Source organism: Stegodyphus dumicola, chromosome 1 (genome assembly GCF_044657685.1).
Source record: "Stegodyphus dumicola isolate Sdum_Otavi_A_Nest chromosome 1, ASM4465768v1".
NCBI classification, from domain to species: domain Eukaryota; kingdom Metazoa; phylum Arthropoda; class Arachnida; order Araneae; family Eresidae; genus Stegodyphus; species Stegodyphus dumicola.
In genome coordinates this window covers 247,419,047-247,435,634 of record NC_140768.1, presented here as the reverse complement: position 1 = coordinate 247,435,634, position 16,588 = coordinate 247,419,047, and the positions used below count along the sequence as shown (strand labels likewise).

The following is a 16,588-nucleotide window of genomic DNA, read 5'->3' as shown; positions in this document are numbered from 1 at the left end:
TGACCTGACTAGAACAGAGAGCTTACTAAAGCTATGTTCACTAATTGTAGTAAGTAGACAGGATACAGACGAAGGGTATACAAAACCCTTTATTTTTTTCTTTATATACAATGACTTCCGTCCTTCGGAATACAATGACCCTCCACTCGGGGTCTAACTTAAAAGATATCAAAATAAAACTAAACTCTAATTTAACTTTAGAATAAGATTGGCCTTATAATAACAGAAAGCGTATGTAGCACAGAGACTGTGAACACTACAATACGTTTAATTTATCAAGAGGATTAAAACCTCTGGCCTGGAAGGCAAACAGCAACTGCGTAACTTCTAAGGTAAGCGGCCTGCTTTGACTCAACTGCTTCCTCTCTCTCGCTTGGCAAAAGGCCACACTTAAATACTTGGCGTTCGCCAGACAAACTTTGCATAAAAACCTTAACGCTTATAATTCTGGCCGGAAGTAGAAAATAAGAAGTGATAGTAAAGATTTAAAATAAAATAAACGTTAGTAAAACTTAAGATCCTTACATACTTCCCGCCAGAGTTAATTAGTTTGAAACTGAGGTTTAAAACGACCTTGTTGAAAACTTTTAGCTCTAGAAACTAACGCGAGGCCAAACTTTTACAATCATAACTTAGCTAGAAACTAGAAAATTTTAAAAGAAAGAAATTTGTTACAATAGCAGCTCCCGGAATATACAACAATCTTTTTTCTTTTTCATCTGTACTGCATCAAAACAGGAGCTTTATTCAATTCTGGTTCCTTCCAGAGATCTGGAAGGAAAACTAGTTTAATGAAATGTTACAGAATGACATTGTAAATAACATATAGAATATACTTTTCTTAACATTCTTATTTCATTCATGACTATTTTAATTATCTCTCCCCGTGCTCTCTGACATGTGTTGTAAAAACACCAAACACGAATGTGTTTCTGTCTATGTGTTCAACACTTCCTCCTACAATCAAAACACTAACGTGTTAAAATTCAACATACGAGACCTCTTAACACACCCTAATTTCAACTCTAGACCCTAAGGTACTATTCTGAAAGTGGCTAACTCTAAAGTGTAGCGTCAGAGAGCCTAACTACATCATTCAACCTTTAACACATATTCACCATGATTTAATCTTTACAGTCACACGAATAACAAATTTTTAACATTACTTTCACTTTTACCATATCACGGTATTTCTAAACATTCAAAATAACAGTTCACATGTATACAAGAACATATCAAGAGGCCGTTAATTTTACACATTTGAAAACATACATTAGTAGTACATTGTTAACTTCTATTCTTTTCAAAGCAAGTGCCAATTCTTTCTACATTGAAATAATACTACATTTCAAAAAGTCTTTCAGACTAAAACGTCTTTCTTGTTAGAATGTTTTAAATAAAATTTATACAATAACTTTTTACAATATTTAAGTCTTTATACAACGCTATTATACATCAACTTTAGTTTTACGCGCGAGTAATTGAAAAACATAATAAGAAAATCGGTCACAACTCATTTCTCGCCCTTTTGGCGATAAAGGTAGACCTCGCATGAGGTAAAACTTCTTGAAATCTGCCACTTGCAGTAAGAATGAAAGATTAACTTAAGTTTGTAAAGTAACATAAAATTTTACTTATCTTTGTAATATTCAGACATCCTTTTCTGGGCCCAGTCTTTAAAGGTGCTGCAGACCGTAGCTTGGTTGATCCTCCTTCTTGTACGGGCTCGCCCTTCAGTGCTTTCCTCTGGAAGCTTCCGTTTTTCACCACTACGGCCACCCTTGAACATCTTCCTTCTGTCCTCTGCTTGTGGTCTTGGCCGTTTGAAGGCAGCTGGTCTTGGTGGAACCGGGAAACTTCTGTCGTGATCCTGCTTGGACCTCGTTGTTGGCCGTTCAAATTTTTCTTGTACTTTTTCCTCCGCCGCTGATGGCCCTTCCGCAGTTCGGCGACTTTTGCTGCGGAGAGTTCTGTCGGATGAGTCAATCTTCCGTTTCACAGCCGGGTTATAGTTGCCGTCCTTTCTCCCGGTCTTTTCCACATACGTCGTCCTTCTCCCTTCTTCATTCTGGGGGTGTTCGTGAACTCTGTTTTTTGGACGGTGGAACGGCTTCTTTTTCTTTGTACCTTCAATTTTTCCGCGGGGCAATTTTCTTTTCACTTGCTTCTGTCTCTCATTGGCTTGCCCTTGTACTTGTCGTTTTCCCACCTCTGGAACTTGTACCTGCGGTGTCTGCCGTACCGGATCCTGCAAAAGATCTGAAAAGATTTGCATTTTATTACGGTCATAGAATGGTTTTATCTGGTCAATGTTTGCGGAACAGGTTTCACCATTTCTTGCCTTTAACACTACAACAGCGTGAGTTATTTTTTCTATAACATATGGTCCTTCAAAGCGTGGAAAAAATTTGGCAGTTTTATCTTCTGGTGCTGAAGAAAGTGAATGCTTAATTTTTAGTACTTCATCCCCTACTTTATAAGTTACTCCCCGTCGTTTCAAGTCATAATACAATTTTTGTTTTCTTTGTGCTACTTCCGTATTCTTTTTTGCTTCTTTTATTAGTTTTTCTATATCACCCATTTTAAATTCTGGGGCTCTTTGTTGCACATAAAATAGTTTATCTAACGGTGTTATAACCTTTCTGCCTAGAAATAACTCAGCAGGAGTTTTGCCCGTTGTATCATGTTTTGCGGTCCTAAGGGCGAAAGCAAATTCATTGACATAGTTATCCCAGCTTTTATGAAAATTTTTAACATAACTACGGATAATTTTCACTATATTTCTGTTGACCCGTTCCGCTATATTTGATTGCGGCCGATACGGGACCATTTTTAAATGACGTATGCCCAGTTTTTGGCACATGTCTTCAAATATATTACTTACAAATTGAGGACCATTATCCGATATAACTTTTAGGGGCGCCCCGTATTTTAAAATATATTTATTTAAAATAGAATCGGTAACTAATTTCGCGGAGGCTCGTTTTAAGGGAACAATTTCGGTCCATTTACTAAAATGATCAACTATAACAAGGAGATAGCGACTTTTGTTTAACTGACTTTTTGGGAAAGGGCCCAATAAATCGATGCCGATTATTTCATTTGAAATTCGGATTTAATACTATTTAGAAACCCGGCCGGGCGGAAATTAATATAATTAACGGCTTGACATGTTGGGCAGGACTGGACATACGCCCTTGTTAACTTTTGCAGTTCAGGAAAGTAGACTGCCTCGCGTACGCGTTGAGTAGTTTTTCGAATACCAGCATGAGAAGCTAAAGGGCTGTCATGGAGCTCTTGCAGGATATGTAATCTAAGACTAGCTGGGATAACAGGTCGAAATTCGTTGTTGGAATTCGCAGTTTTTGTATAAAATAATAGACCATCTATTAGTTCGTAATGGGCCGCCCTATTTCTTATCGCCACAATATCTTGGTGGCTAAAATTTTCAGGATCCTTCAAATACTCATAAATACTTCCAAACTCAGGATCCTTACCCAGTTCGGTTATTACAGTTTCTCGGGAATTTATTGTACATGCTGTCAGCATTGCCATCTTTACGGTATTGCCTTGTTCGTCTATTTTAATCCTTGATAGGGCATCTGCTACGATATTTTCCTTTCCAGGGGTATGCTTGATTACCAGATTATATTCTTGCAGCTTGAGTGCCCATCTTATTAACCTTGGGGATAAATTTTTCCCTGAGTACAATCTAGTTACCGCCGCATGATCAGAGTATACTGTTATCGGCGCGTTTTTAAAATCGACTCGGAACTTTTGCACTGCTAACAGAACTGCAAGTGCCTCTCTCTCGGTCGCGGAATAGTTTCTTTGTGTTTGATTTAAAGTTCGGCTAAAAAATGCTACTGGCTGCTGATTTTGCGAAAGTACCGCTCCTACCGCATAATCCGAAGCATCCGCTGAAATTTCTAAATTTTCATCCTTTTCAGGAAATTTCAACACAGGGGCTTGCGTTAATGCTTGTTTTAATTTTTCGAAAGCACTATTGGCTTCGGCCGTCCACGAGAATCTTGCCTTTTTCCTTTTTAATTTTAACAATGGTTCAGCGATAGCCGCAAAATCTTTTATAAAGGAGCTATAATATGAACAAAGTCCTAGAAAAGAAGAGAGCTTCTTTGCCGTGTTTGGAGTCGGATACTTTTGTACAGCGATTATTTTTGATTCATCTGTCTCGATCCCTTTTTGCGATATTTTGTAACCTAAATATTTTAATTCAGGGGCTGCAAATTTGCATTTTTCGACATTAACTTTTAGACCGGCCTCATTTAATAAAGAAAACACCTGTCTTAAATCCTGTACATGTTGGTCTAGATTATCACTAGTAATACTGATATCGTCTAAATAGATAAATGTGGACTTTCCGAGAACAGGTCTTAACACAATGTCCATGCATCGCTGAAATGTTGCTGGGGCGCCTGAAAGGCCAAACGGCATTCGCAAAAATGCATAAGTGCCAGACTTGGTTATAAAAGCAGTCTTAGGCACGTCCTCAGGCCTGATCCCTATTTGAAAATAACCATTCGTTAAGTTGTCATAAATTTGGTTGATTTTATGTTCCTTAAAATTTCTTCTATAATCGGTAACGGATATACCGGAGATTTCGTTATGGAATTTAATTTACGGTAATCAATAGCGAATCTCCACCTTTTTGGATGCTCCAAAGGATAATCATTATTTTTCTTACATAAAACCACCGGACTAGCATAACTACTTGAGATAGGCGTTACGATCTTTTTACGTAGCATATCGGTAATATGCCATTCTATAATTTTTTCCTTATTCTTATCATACCGGTATGGTTTTTGACGAACCGGCAATGCATCTCCGGTGTCAATACTATGGTTAGTAACCTGGGTAAATCCTGGAATATCACTAAATAAGGAAGCAAATTCACTTACCACTTGTCGGATTCTATCTTGCTCGTCATTAGGCAGGTGGTCGAGATTTAACCTTGGCGGTTCAACCTTTTCTACACGCACTGGTTTCATCGTCAGCTTAAGAGACGCTTTATTAAAATCCAGTGTAGCTTGTGCGTCTGAAAGAAAGTCTATTCCTAGTATTAAGTGTGCTTGCAAATTCTTTACTATAAAAAACATCACCTTTACTTGTTCGTCCTTGATACGGATGTACAAAGGTACTTTACCTACGCACTTACATTGTTCTCCTTGCGCCGCTAATACTGTTGTATTATCCGCATTATATATGCGGTATTTGCGAAAATACTTTCTAAAAAAGACTTCTGCCACACAGGAACACTGCGCGCCGGTATCCAGGAGTGCGGTGGCCGGGATATTATTTACCAAGACTTCAATCTTCGGAAGAGTTAAATTTTTCACCATTACTGTATTTAACTTGTAGGAAGAGGGGTTTTCGTGGCCTTCGGATTTCCGCACCCTCTCGTCAGCAGAAATCCGTTTTAGTTTAAATTATTTTTTCTTTCGGTGCTTTCCTTCTTTCTCCACTGGCCTTGAGACTTTTTTCCTGGGTTGCTATTGAACTGTCGACGTTCGCCGGCTGTTTTTGAATGCTCGGGTTTCCTTGCCCACTGATTCGCTTTTTCTCCGTAGCCATGTGCTTGAGTTTGCTGTAGTCTTGGCGTACCAAATTGGTTTCGCTGTTGATATTGGCGTCTTCTTTCGACGTCCGCCGTTCTTCTACTTTCAAACTGGATTGCTAGCTCAAATAATTTTTCCAGTGTAGTCGGATTTCTCAATTCAATAAAGTCTTGCACTTGGGGTAGTAACCTCGGCAAAATCACTTGAATTATTTCAGGATCCGGACGTTTCCATACAAGAGCTTGAAAACGTGAATTTTTCTTAAAATAAACCTGGAGATGTTTTCCATTCTTTGTTGATATATACTGAAAAGTTCTGTTTCTAATTTCGCACGATCCCTTACAACAGGGAAGGCTTTTAGTAGGGCAGTCTTGAAATTTTCGTAGGTATAGGTGGGACTTCGTGCTTGACCCAACAGACTTCTGCCGATACATTTGAACCAGTTAAGCGCTTGGCCCCTCAAAGCGCTGGTAGCTAAGGTAACTTTTTGAAACTCGTGCACGGGGTAGAGCATGAAGTGGTCATCCAATTTTTCCAAAAAACTGGTTACCTGTGAGTTTCCATTAAACGTAGCTTCTGGTTTCATCGAAGCGCGCATGGTCTGGACAATATACCCAAATCCTTCCAGGGCGGCAGCTGGCATTTCTGGATTCTGAGCTGTTTCTGCAGGCAGCATAGGTTCTTCTTGAAACTCGGCCATGGTTATTCTTCGTCGGGCGCCACTATCAGGTTCAATGTTTCTTCTAACCTTCTTCGGAAACATACAATGACCTGACTAGAACAGAGAGCTTACTAAAGCTATGTTCACTAATTGTAGTAAGTAGACAGGATACAGACGAAGGGTATACAAAACCCTTTATTTTTTTCTTTATATACAATGACTTCCGTACTTCGGAATACAATGACCCTCCACTCGGGGTCTAACTTAAAAGATATCAAAATAAAACTAAACTCTAATTTAACTTTAGAATAAGATTGGCCTTATAATAACAGAAAGCGTATGTAGCACAGAGACTGTGAACACTACAATACGTTTAATTTATCAAGAGGATTAAAACCTCTGGCCTGGAAGGCAAAGTAGCAACTGCGTAACTTCTAAGGTAAGCGGCCTGCTTCGAACTCACGGCTTCCTCTCTTCTGCTTGGCAAAAAGGCCACACTTAAATACTTGGCGTTCGCCAGACAACTTTGCATAAACTCCTTCACGCTTATAATTCTGGCCGGAAGTAGAAAATAAGAAGTGATAGTAAAGATTTAAAATAAAATAAACGTTAGTAAAACTTAAGATCCTTACACTTTTTGCGCCGGAATTTAGTTCGATGTCTTTTCTCGACAGCAGCGTCAACGCGAACACTTCAACACATACATCTTACTGCCGAGGGTTTTAACTTTTTTTTTGATACTCTTTGTTGATAATACCACGACAATCCCACCAGATACAAAGCATTATCTTTTTGTTAATCAAATTGCGCTTTGCAACGCTGCTGATGGGCTCACCGGGCGCAGACCAGCCCCCTTTTTGGCCTGTGTTGTTGAAATAAATCCACTTTTCATCACAAGGGATGATCCGGTCCAGAATGATGTCCTTGCCTTGATATGTGAGCAGATTAGTGCAGACTCGAACACATCTTTCCTTATCTGCTTGAGTCAACTCAGGTGGCACCCGGCGATTGAACCTGTACCTCAAGTTTATGCGATGCTAGTGTGACTAATGGATATGGTACTAACGTATAATTCCTTACAAGCTCTCAATTGGCAGCATACTGATCTTCTCCCACAAGGTCTCGCAGGCGGGCCTCATCAACAGTAGTAAACCAGCCAGAGAGCTCTGCTTCTTGAATGCCATAGTCCTTGTTTTTAAACTTTCGATATCAAACCTTGACAGTGTCATATGATACATTAGTACCTAAAGCTGTACACATGACTTGGTGACATTCTGTAGCTGACGTTTTTCAATAGAACTTGAACTGCCTGATGGTTCTAATCTGGTAACGTGATAGTTCCATTTCAGACACCTTGCACTTGATGATAACGATATTAATTAAGACACAATAACACGCCGAATAAATACTAATTCAGAAGACAAACAACAAAAATCAGCGTTATATTTACAAAATTTCCACAGGACTAGTTTCGATGGATTTTACCGAACCATCATCCTCAGCTGCAAGATCTTGTTCATTTGCGGTTTTGCAGCTGAGGATGGTGGCTCGGTAAAACCATCGAAACCAGTCCTGTGGAAATTTTGTAAATATAACGCTGATTTTTGTTGTTTGTCTTCTGAATTAGATAACGATATTGTTTTACACATTTCAAAACATGGTGTTGTAAAGCAAGTCTCTTTCTTTCAAATGCAAAAAATCGATTGACAAAATATGAATAAACACGCCAAAGCGAACTGTTTGCGCAGACGATATTTGCGGTGGCGGAAAAATTCCGTTAAAACCAGATATTTATATCGTCACATATATGACAAATTAAAGTCTTTTTTCTATAAACGTACTGAGTAATTTATAAATTTTAGTATGCAGAAGACTTAGGAAATGTGAATTGCCGTAGCCCGGTCTGAACATTGATATTTCTCCCCGGGTTCAAATCCCGGCTAACGGACTGGTTTCAAAAGCGTTTATGTAGTTTAATTCTATCTACGCAACTTTGTGTTGTATGTTTTCAATTATAAAACACTCATTAGGCAAAGTATTGAAAGACATGAGATTGAAATCACATCTCGATGTGATTGTATCAGAAAGGTCCAAACTAGAAAAACTCTTTAGGGAGGATTGTTATACATCGGACCACCTACAGTGATTTGTGATTGGGATCTTCTGCGAAAGTGGTCGTTTTAAAGTGTTGGCTTTGTAAGGAATGATTGCAATCTCTCCGTGTTTACTACAGTGATGTAATAAGTTACCACTTCCAGGCCACAAATGCGAGATCTGTGGTTCAATTCCTGGCGAAGGAATCATTGATTTTCACGCTTCCTGCTAAAAACATTCTAATAGTCTCTACCTTCAGAATCGATACAAATACTGTTCTCATAAATACTGTTAACTTTTAGAAATGGTCATATTAGAGAGTGGTCGCTTTAAGAGAATTAACTGTATTCCGAATTAATGGAAAATATTCAGCGTTATTGTTGCAAAAGGGCGTTAAGACATTATTGTTTTCATTTTGCAAAGAAAAGAGTGTTGTGACAAAATAAAGAGTTATTTCCTGTTTATGTTTTTTATTTATCTTCTTCCAAATTATGACAGTACGCGTTTGTATCCTTAGTAGACTGAGCTATATAAGGACAATTCTAATTATTTTTATACCTTTTGATATTAACACGATCAGTGAATTAAACTTTGCCTTGATGAAAAATCATGCACTCATCCCACGTCGATATACCTTCAAGTGTAACAGTCAGAACTCGCAATCATCATTTAGTTTGAATTATTTCCGCAGAGAAACTGTAAGGGAGCAAATAGAAATCCGAAGTTATATCCGACGTTCTTCCACTAATAAATCATTTAGCGCTATTGAGCTAGAGCGTAAGTTCACCACATTTTGTTACAGATTATATCTTACTCGTCGAATGCAAATAGCTCATTGTTTTGCGAAGATTCTCATAAAACTTATGATTTAGATTATCTTTGCTAAATTCTTGCGGTCCTGCTGAACGTGGATCATCAAATAAAAGAAATCGTTTTCTCTGAAACCATAAAATTCATTTCTCTCTAATATTTTCAGCGGTGGCTCTAGTCTCAAACACAAATTGTTTTTTTGCCAATCCTGTGTTTGGTTCAACTCAAAGAACAGACTTTGCTGGAAATGTTAAACTTTGTCTGCATGATACTGCATCTTGTTTCATCTGCAAAATACACAAAAACATCCTGGGCTCAGAATTAGAACACACTGTGACTTCACCAGCACAAAACTCTAAATTAAGCAATAATAATGGAATAACAGACAACGAACTCTTGCCAATGAAATGTTGCCAAACTATAACAAAACACTCTAAACCGAACTTATGCTGAATAGATGAGTTTTCTAATAATATCAGATAATCCATGACTACGAAACCAGCGAGTTTTGGCTTACAGTCTCATCCAACAGTGAACTAAGAAGCGAACTGTGAAACAGACGTAAACTGAACTAGCTTAAACCGTGTCATTAAAGAGATGTATATATTCAAAGGCAATATCATAAAATTACTAGAAATAAAATCATCGGATTCCCATAAACGCAAAACCTTTTGCTGTTTCTTAGATTCTGTTTCGCTGATTATAGTTGTAAAAAGTTAAAGGTTTTTTCATTAGAAAATGAATACACTTACATATAACGACAGAAAAAATACTTCGAAGCAAGTAATACAACAGCGAATAATAAAAGTAAAAAATGCGCTTTTTATTCTTATCAATCTGTGAGTCTTTCAAGTTAACGCCCTATGAAATGCAGGTTAACTTCGCTTCCAACTTTAACATTGCTAATCGTTTCATTATTCCGCAATGCTCAAGAATGTATTTTTAAACACTGCATAAATTTCATCCGCTTCTGTTCTAGCAAAGGGACCATAAATGCGGAACGACGTAAGCCAAATGAAGAATCGAAGTTTGCGACGTTGCCACGGCTGGCTTATAAAATAATCGACTGCTTATAAAATAAGACCGTCGTAATTCAGGGCTACAGTAAACGTCTATTTAATTAACGGCGCATTAAAACGAATGGCCTCAGGCAGCTTTGCCAGCCCTTACTAGGCTATGTGCAATGATTACATGGAGAAGTATGTCGAGGATTAACGAGCTTTGCACTCATAAAAAGTAGTTTTTATGGCAATGCTCTTTCGCTTTATTACGCTGCTGATTTTGGACGTCCATCAGCGCACGTATTGTCCATGATACAGGTGAGAATAGAAACTTTCTAAAGGTCACTTAACACTGAGAGATTCAGTAACTGATCAATAATAAAAGTATTATTATTAGTACTGTAAAATGCATAAGATTATATATGTGCAATTTAAATTCAGTAAATTTTATTGCGTAACTGGTCACTGTATTCTTTCCAGTTCTTATCAATCAGTTAAGATACATATGAATATAAAAAGAATATCGTGACTTCACCAACTGGTAATATGTGCCATTTCCCACATTTAATATATGAAACAGCTCATAATGCCGAGCCTGTATATATCATAATTTATAACACATAATCATGTAACATACATTAATACGCAAATTTAGTTGAAGAATTATCCACAGTCAGACATTGCCAACATTAAATGAAGTGTACCATAAGTTGCAATAGCATTTGCAATGTACTTTCCGCTTTCTCTTATTGGGACGTAGGAAATCACGTTATTATGATACCTTAACGTATTCACGTTCCTTAACGTACTTGTTCGATGATGCAAAAGAGAAAAAGGACTGTATAAGTACAATAGTATCATGTACAATTTCATCGATCATAATCGCAATATGCATAATTATGCATAATTATATTACTGCCATATGCATAATTTCTATTACTTGCATAATGCAAGTAATAGAAAGTAAATGCGGGGAGCATTTGTGCCGCTGTATTCCATCCTGTTTCGGTTCGAGTTTGCGAGGATTGAATTTTAGAGCTAGAAATCGTTATTTCTTTTATTTAAAAAAAGGCTAGCCTATGATAAATCGCGCATACTAAATAAGTAGACTCAAGTTCTATGCAATTAATTTTATTTAACAACATTATAAACTGGATCGCTTATTTCCTTTTAAAGGGATGGAATATTTGCGAATTTACTAGCGGCTTTTTGCCATTCGAGCAGGAAAAATGCTTTTAGCACTGAGAATTCACTGATCTCTAGAACGAGGATAGTTCTCAAATAAATACATCAGTGTTATTTAGGCATGAAATTTCACAATAACAGCATTCACTGAGATATAGAAAAACAGATTCCAGCATTATTATCAAAAGCGAATCATCAACATTTTTATGTATTTAACATACCTCTTATCTTTCAGTTCTTAGTGCCAAATTCAAAACTCTTTGAAATAATTAGAAGCATTTCTGAAGCTCGAAAATTTCTTTAGTATGATGTTTTCCTTCCTAAAATTTATAATTAGTCAATGAAAGTACAACTTGTTGATGTGAATATTAATAATTAGCAAAATTCTTTCTTAGAAAACTTGCTATTATTCTCGGTACCAAGTAATTAGCTGCATCTGAAAATGAGGAGACGCTATTCCGTTGCTCGAAATCCATTGATCCTTTTTAATTGGCATCAAAACCACACAAATTTAGATTTTTGCCAATTATTATAATTAGCTATTCGCAAGCTTACACCTGAATTCTTCTTTTAAAATCAAAAACGTTTTGATAATAGGATAAATTATTTCAGATAAGGAAAACAGCTATTTTAAGGCAGCATTTCAGCACTTTTAGTAGGAAATCTGAGGTACTTTCATAACCAGACGGGAGAAATTCCTCATATGTCTTACTATTTACTTTTTTCAGTGAGATAGAATGAGGTATTATTTTCTATTTTTCACGCTTGTGGTATTGCCAGGTTGAAAAATTAAAACGTAACAGGCATATAATGCAAAACTCAGTTACTAAATCATGCCTAGTAAAAATACCTGATACTTTTAGCGTATTAATTTTTATTACTGTTTGTAATTTTTATTACTGTACTGTATTGGTACAGTATTGATTGTAATGTTTAAGTATTAAAAAAACAGTATTAATTTTTAGGTGATTAAAGTCACATACAAATACTGACAATAACTGAATACGCGAATAACAGTATGTGATTTCAATCCTATACAAACAGAATCTTAATACCTGTTATAATAATTGTAATAATATCTAAGATGATATAACGATTATAATAACATGTGTTACAATCTTTGAATTAAAATGAGAACTTTTATGACTTTTTTTAGAAAACTTGTAGAGTTCCTCAACCTTTTTGGCTAAAGTAAACGTCGAGGAACCCAGTGAACTGTTAAGAGACTTATCTCTGAGTTCAGATAACTAAAGACATAAACTCAAGAAGGGTTAACTACCCTTTATTTTAGTCAAAATAAGATGAATAGTTGGCTCCCTTTCTCGAGCTTACAACAAAGCCTCCACTTGGGTTTAAACGCAGAATAAGAAATAAGAACTTAACTAGAACTAACTAAGAGATTTAGCCGAAGCTAACACAAATGTCTAACGTAGCTGTCCCTTAATTTAAACTAGACGGCGAATATCAAAAGGCACGTAATAAAGGGCAGAGCGTAACAACTTCAAGAGAGATTTAAACCGAAGGTAAACACGCGCTACTCAGGATTTCTAGCTCTCTCTCTCTCTCACGAAGTAAGTTGAACCTTCCTTAAATACTACTTCTCTCTCATTTGCATTCAACGCGATTCTAAAAACTCTTTCTGGTAGGGAGTTGTTAAGTGAAAACAAGAATTGATGGAAAATGACTTTAAAATTAAAATAACTGTTATAAAATTAAAATATGCCTTAACTAAGTGATCCTTCAGAGATTAGCGAGGTTATTTTCAAGGGCCAAATCTGAGTAGTATTCGAACCTGTACAGTTTCATGGTTTTTCAGAATTCAATTTTCAGCCTTGACCTTTGATTGGTGTTCTTTGATTAAGTACGCACTGTGCAGTCAAATTTGCATAAACATTCATCATGATTATTGTATAAATGCACTTTACGCTGCCTCTTGTTTCTAATGAAGTATTAAGTGTAAAGACAAAACAGATTGTTTTCACTGTTCTTTCTTTACTATAGGAAGTAAAAAAAATGCATAAGTCAACAGCAAATGATTAGACGAAGCTTGTAATTTAATATCCGTTTTCGGTTACTAACAATCTTTTTCCTTAAGTTCGACATTATCCTGTCCCTTTTTCTGGTTACTGAGTTTAAAAACACTTATTACGGAAGGTTATGCAATTAGCTGTATTGTGAAACAGATGTCTGCAGGTATTATATCGGACTAGACTCTACCGCACCAGATTGTATAGAACTACTCAAATTAACTGAGTTTAAATCAATATTGACATGTACAAGTGAGCGGGAAATTAGAACTTCACCATTCGTTGTACAAGTGGTAATCCCACTGCACTAACTGTAATACTTCGCCCAGTTTCGATGAACAGCGCTTCATATAAGGATCTCCCTACTCTCTTCTTCTAACACTAAACAACTCGAAAGACGGTCATGCCTTCTGCATGATTCGAACTCAGGCTCATTGGTACGGCAGTCAGCGTCACTAAACTCTGCAGCGATCAGAGTAGCAATCTGTATTGACAACAAGATAGGGGTGATCTAAAATACTCTGCCGAAAGTTTAGAGTAGAAAGCAGAGCTAGGTTGCCATTAAGCAAGATAAGCACGGGCTTAGGGTAATAAGGAGAAAGGGTTACCACAGAAAATGTGCTCAGGGACTGAAGAAAAGGGGACACCACAAAACTTTCCCTTTGCCAATTTTACAATGTAATGTATGGTGCAGGTAAACAAAGACCGAGATAGAAGGAATGAGGAAAAAACAGGCCTAAATATTGTTAAGAAATGCCTAGCCACGGTAAGATAGCTTCCCAGCAAGGCAGATTTAGGATAGCTAGAAAATGGCAAGGGAGGGCAGGGTTGCCTATTTGGCGGAAAATCGCCGGTTTGGCGACACTTGTGGACAAAATTGGCAATATGCCATGGACGGATGGAGAACTTTCTAGAACGAATTCTTACCGGTTTGGCTCAGAATGTTCAAGGAAGGCTAAAAGCTATATAAACCCTGCCTGTACGCGGAATAGCAGTGTAGTGTCGAGTTGGTCTTCGAGTGTACCATGAGTTAGTGCATTGCGAGAGTGTCTCGTCAGTGCACCGTTGAGGCTATCCAGTGCATCGTGAGTTGCAGCGTGGAGAGTCTCGAGAGTACGTTGAGTTCCGAGAACGACCGAGCCGAGTCGGGAGCTCTACTCTAGTGATTTGCCATCAAACTGTCTTCACAGTTATAGCCTGAAGGCTGTGTTGCTGATTGTTTCAGCGTGTTTGTCGTAGTTTTTCGGCGACTGTCCTGAGTAATACCGGATAATAAATTGTGTTTTCATTCTTCATCAAGTGTGTTAATCACTCCAAATCCATGAACTCGTAGAAACGCAACAATATGTATGTCGGAGCACCAAAATCTTTTAAGCGCTTAGAGTCTCTAAAATACTTATACCGGCCCAGAAAAGAAGGGTTAGTTCGTGAAGAAAGTGTGAAAACAGGTTAGTTCAGTAGTAAGTAGTTGCTTACCCTTTATAGCAAGCACTGAGAGAAGATTTAGATAGTGTTATTCCTAAACATTGTTTATATTCAGCACATCCAGATTCGATAATTTTCACAGCACAATTTTTTGTCTGAAGCCTAATGTATATTTCAAGGAAGCTACCCAGTGTTTCTTGTATTCTGTTACTGAACTTCTATTTAAATTATTTGTCATTTGCAAGCGATAGTTTTAAACATAATGACGTTTATTTTTGCTTATTTCTGCAGTGTTTTGTTTTATAATTAATCGTTAAAATCTGGAACGTCATAAAACACTAGGCAAATACTCTAGTCATTGAACAATTTACTTATTAGCACAGAAATCTAACATTAATAAGCTAGATGTCATCATAGTAAACTTCACTAAAACTGAGGTAATTTGTTTCTCTAAGGTTCATTAACGTGAGTCTTACACATGAATTTCTTTTAATTTAATGTTACAAAATATAAGTCACAGACTTGCAAAATCTGCATTGTCATAAGATATTATTTTTGTATTGTTTGTGATTTGTCTCCTTTCGTTTTGATCTTAATTGTGGCTTATAGTCTTTCATATTAAACAAAACACATTGAAATAAAAATTGAGGTACATTTCCTCCTCAGACGCCTCATCCTCTCCGTCTAATGCCAATTTTAGTTTATTTTATCGTTTTTTTAGTCTATGAAAACAGATCCAAAGCCCCTAAAATCCGTAATATAGTAAACATGGTACTTCAATTAAGCTTATGTCATAACTGCAAATGCATCTCTGAATGAAAAACAGTAAAACATACCATAATTTATAAATTAAAAACATTTTGAGCCACAAAAAAACAAAAAAAAAATCAATCATGCCACTCACAAAGTCATTTAAAATTATCGAAATTAAATAATTCCTTTAAAAAACTCAAAAAGCCTTCAGTTATTGTTTTGTCTTTCCCACAGAGACTGTTTTTATTATCTTTCAATGATTAAGTGCTTAATTTTATTCGATCCCGTAATCGCATAGATTAAAAATACAAAACAAAGAAAACTATTGTATTTTCCCAATCGAATTGTGGATATCGAACACTCTCATCTCTGATTGGCCGATAAGCCTCAACGTCATTATTTGCTTCGAACCAATAGCAGAACGTCTCTCAACCCATAACAAGGTATAGGCATATTCACTGGTCTGCATCAAAGCTTCCTAATGGATGTGACGGCAGCGTGGAATATTTTACTGCGAATAATAATAAAATTTCCCGACTAGGAAACGAAGCGAACTCTTATCTCAAAAATGATAAAAAAAGAGGAAAAAGAAAATAATACGTAGGGATCTAACAAAACAAAAAAAGAATATTTCAGTAAACAGCATTAAAAATATCCTTTTAAACCGAAAGGCAAATTTTTATAGAGTCGGTAATCCATTTTTCGTAACGGTAAAATGTTTCGACTGTGCCTGGGAAATACACTTAACTTCTGGGAGCTCCGAAGCTTGAAAAGCGCTCGGTTTGCGTCTAAGGAGAAATCTTGATAATGATAAAAATAGAGGGACTCGGAAGAGTTTTTAGCAGAAATGAAATATAATGATGGCAGAGAAGCATTTTCTGACGCCCAGATACTTTTATCTACTTAGATGGCCTTCGCTATAATCTGGTTTTATTAAATAAAAATATTTTTCGTCGTAAGATCATTAAGGCGCGCTTTCTTGGCGTCTTTAATTCGATTATTTCTGGAAAGTGTTGCTATGCTTTTCAGGTGTTTTTCAAGGAGACTTCGATTATT

At 36.7% G+C, this 16,588-nt stretch overlaps 1 protein-coding gene across 5 annotated transcripts in view; it reads left to right on the top strand.

The window, feature by feature from the left end:
- The window catches only part of LOC118187586 (CUGBP Elav-like family member 4), a 927,242-nt gene that overhangs the window by 838,176 nt on the left and 72,478 nt on the right, over nt 1-16,588 (top strand). The gene's annotated exons all lie outside the window — the stretch shown is intronic.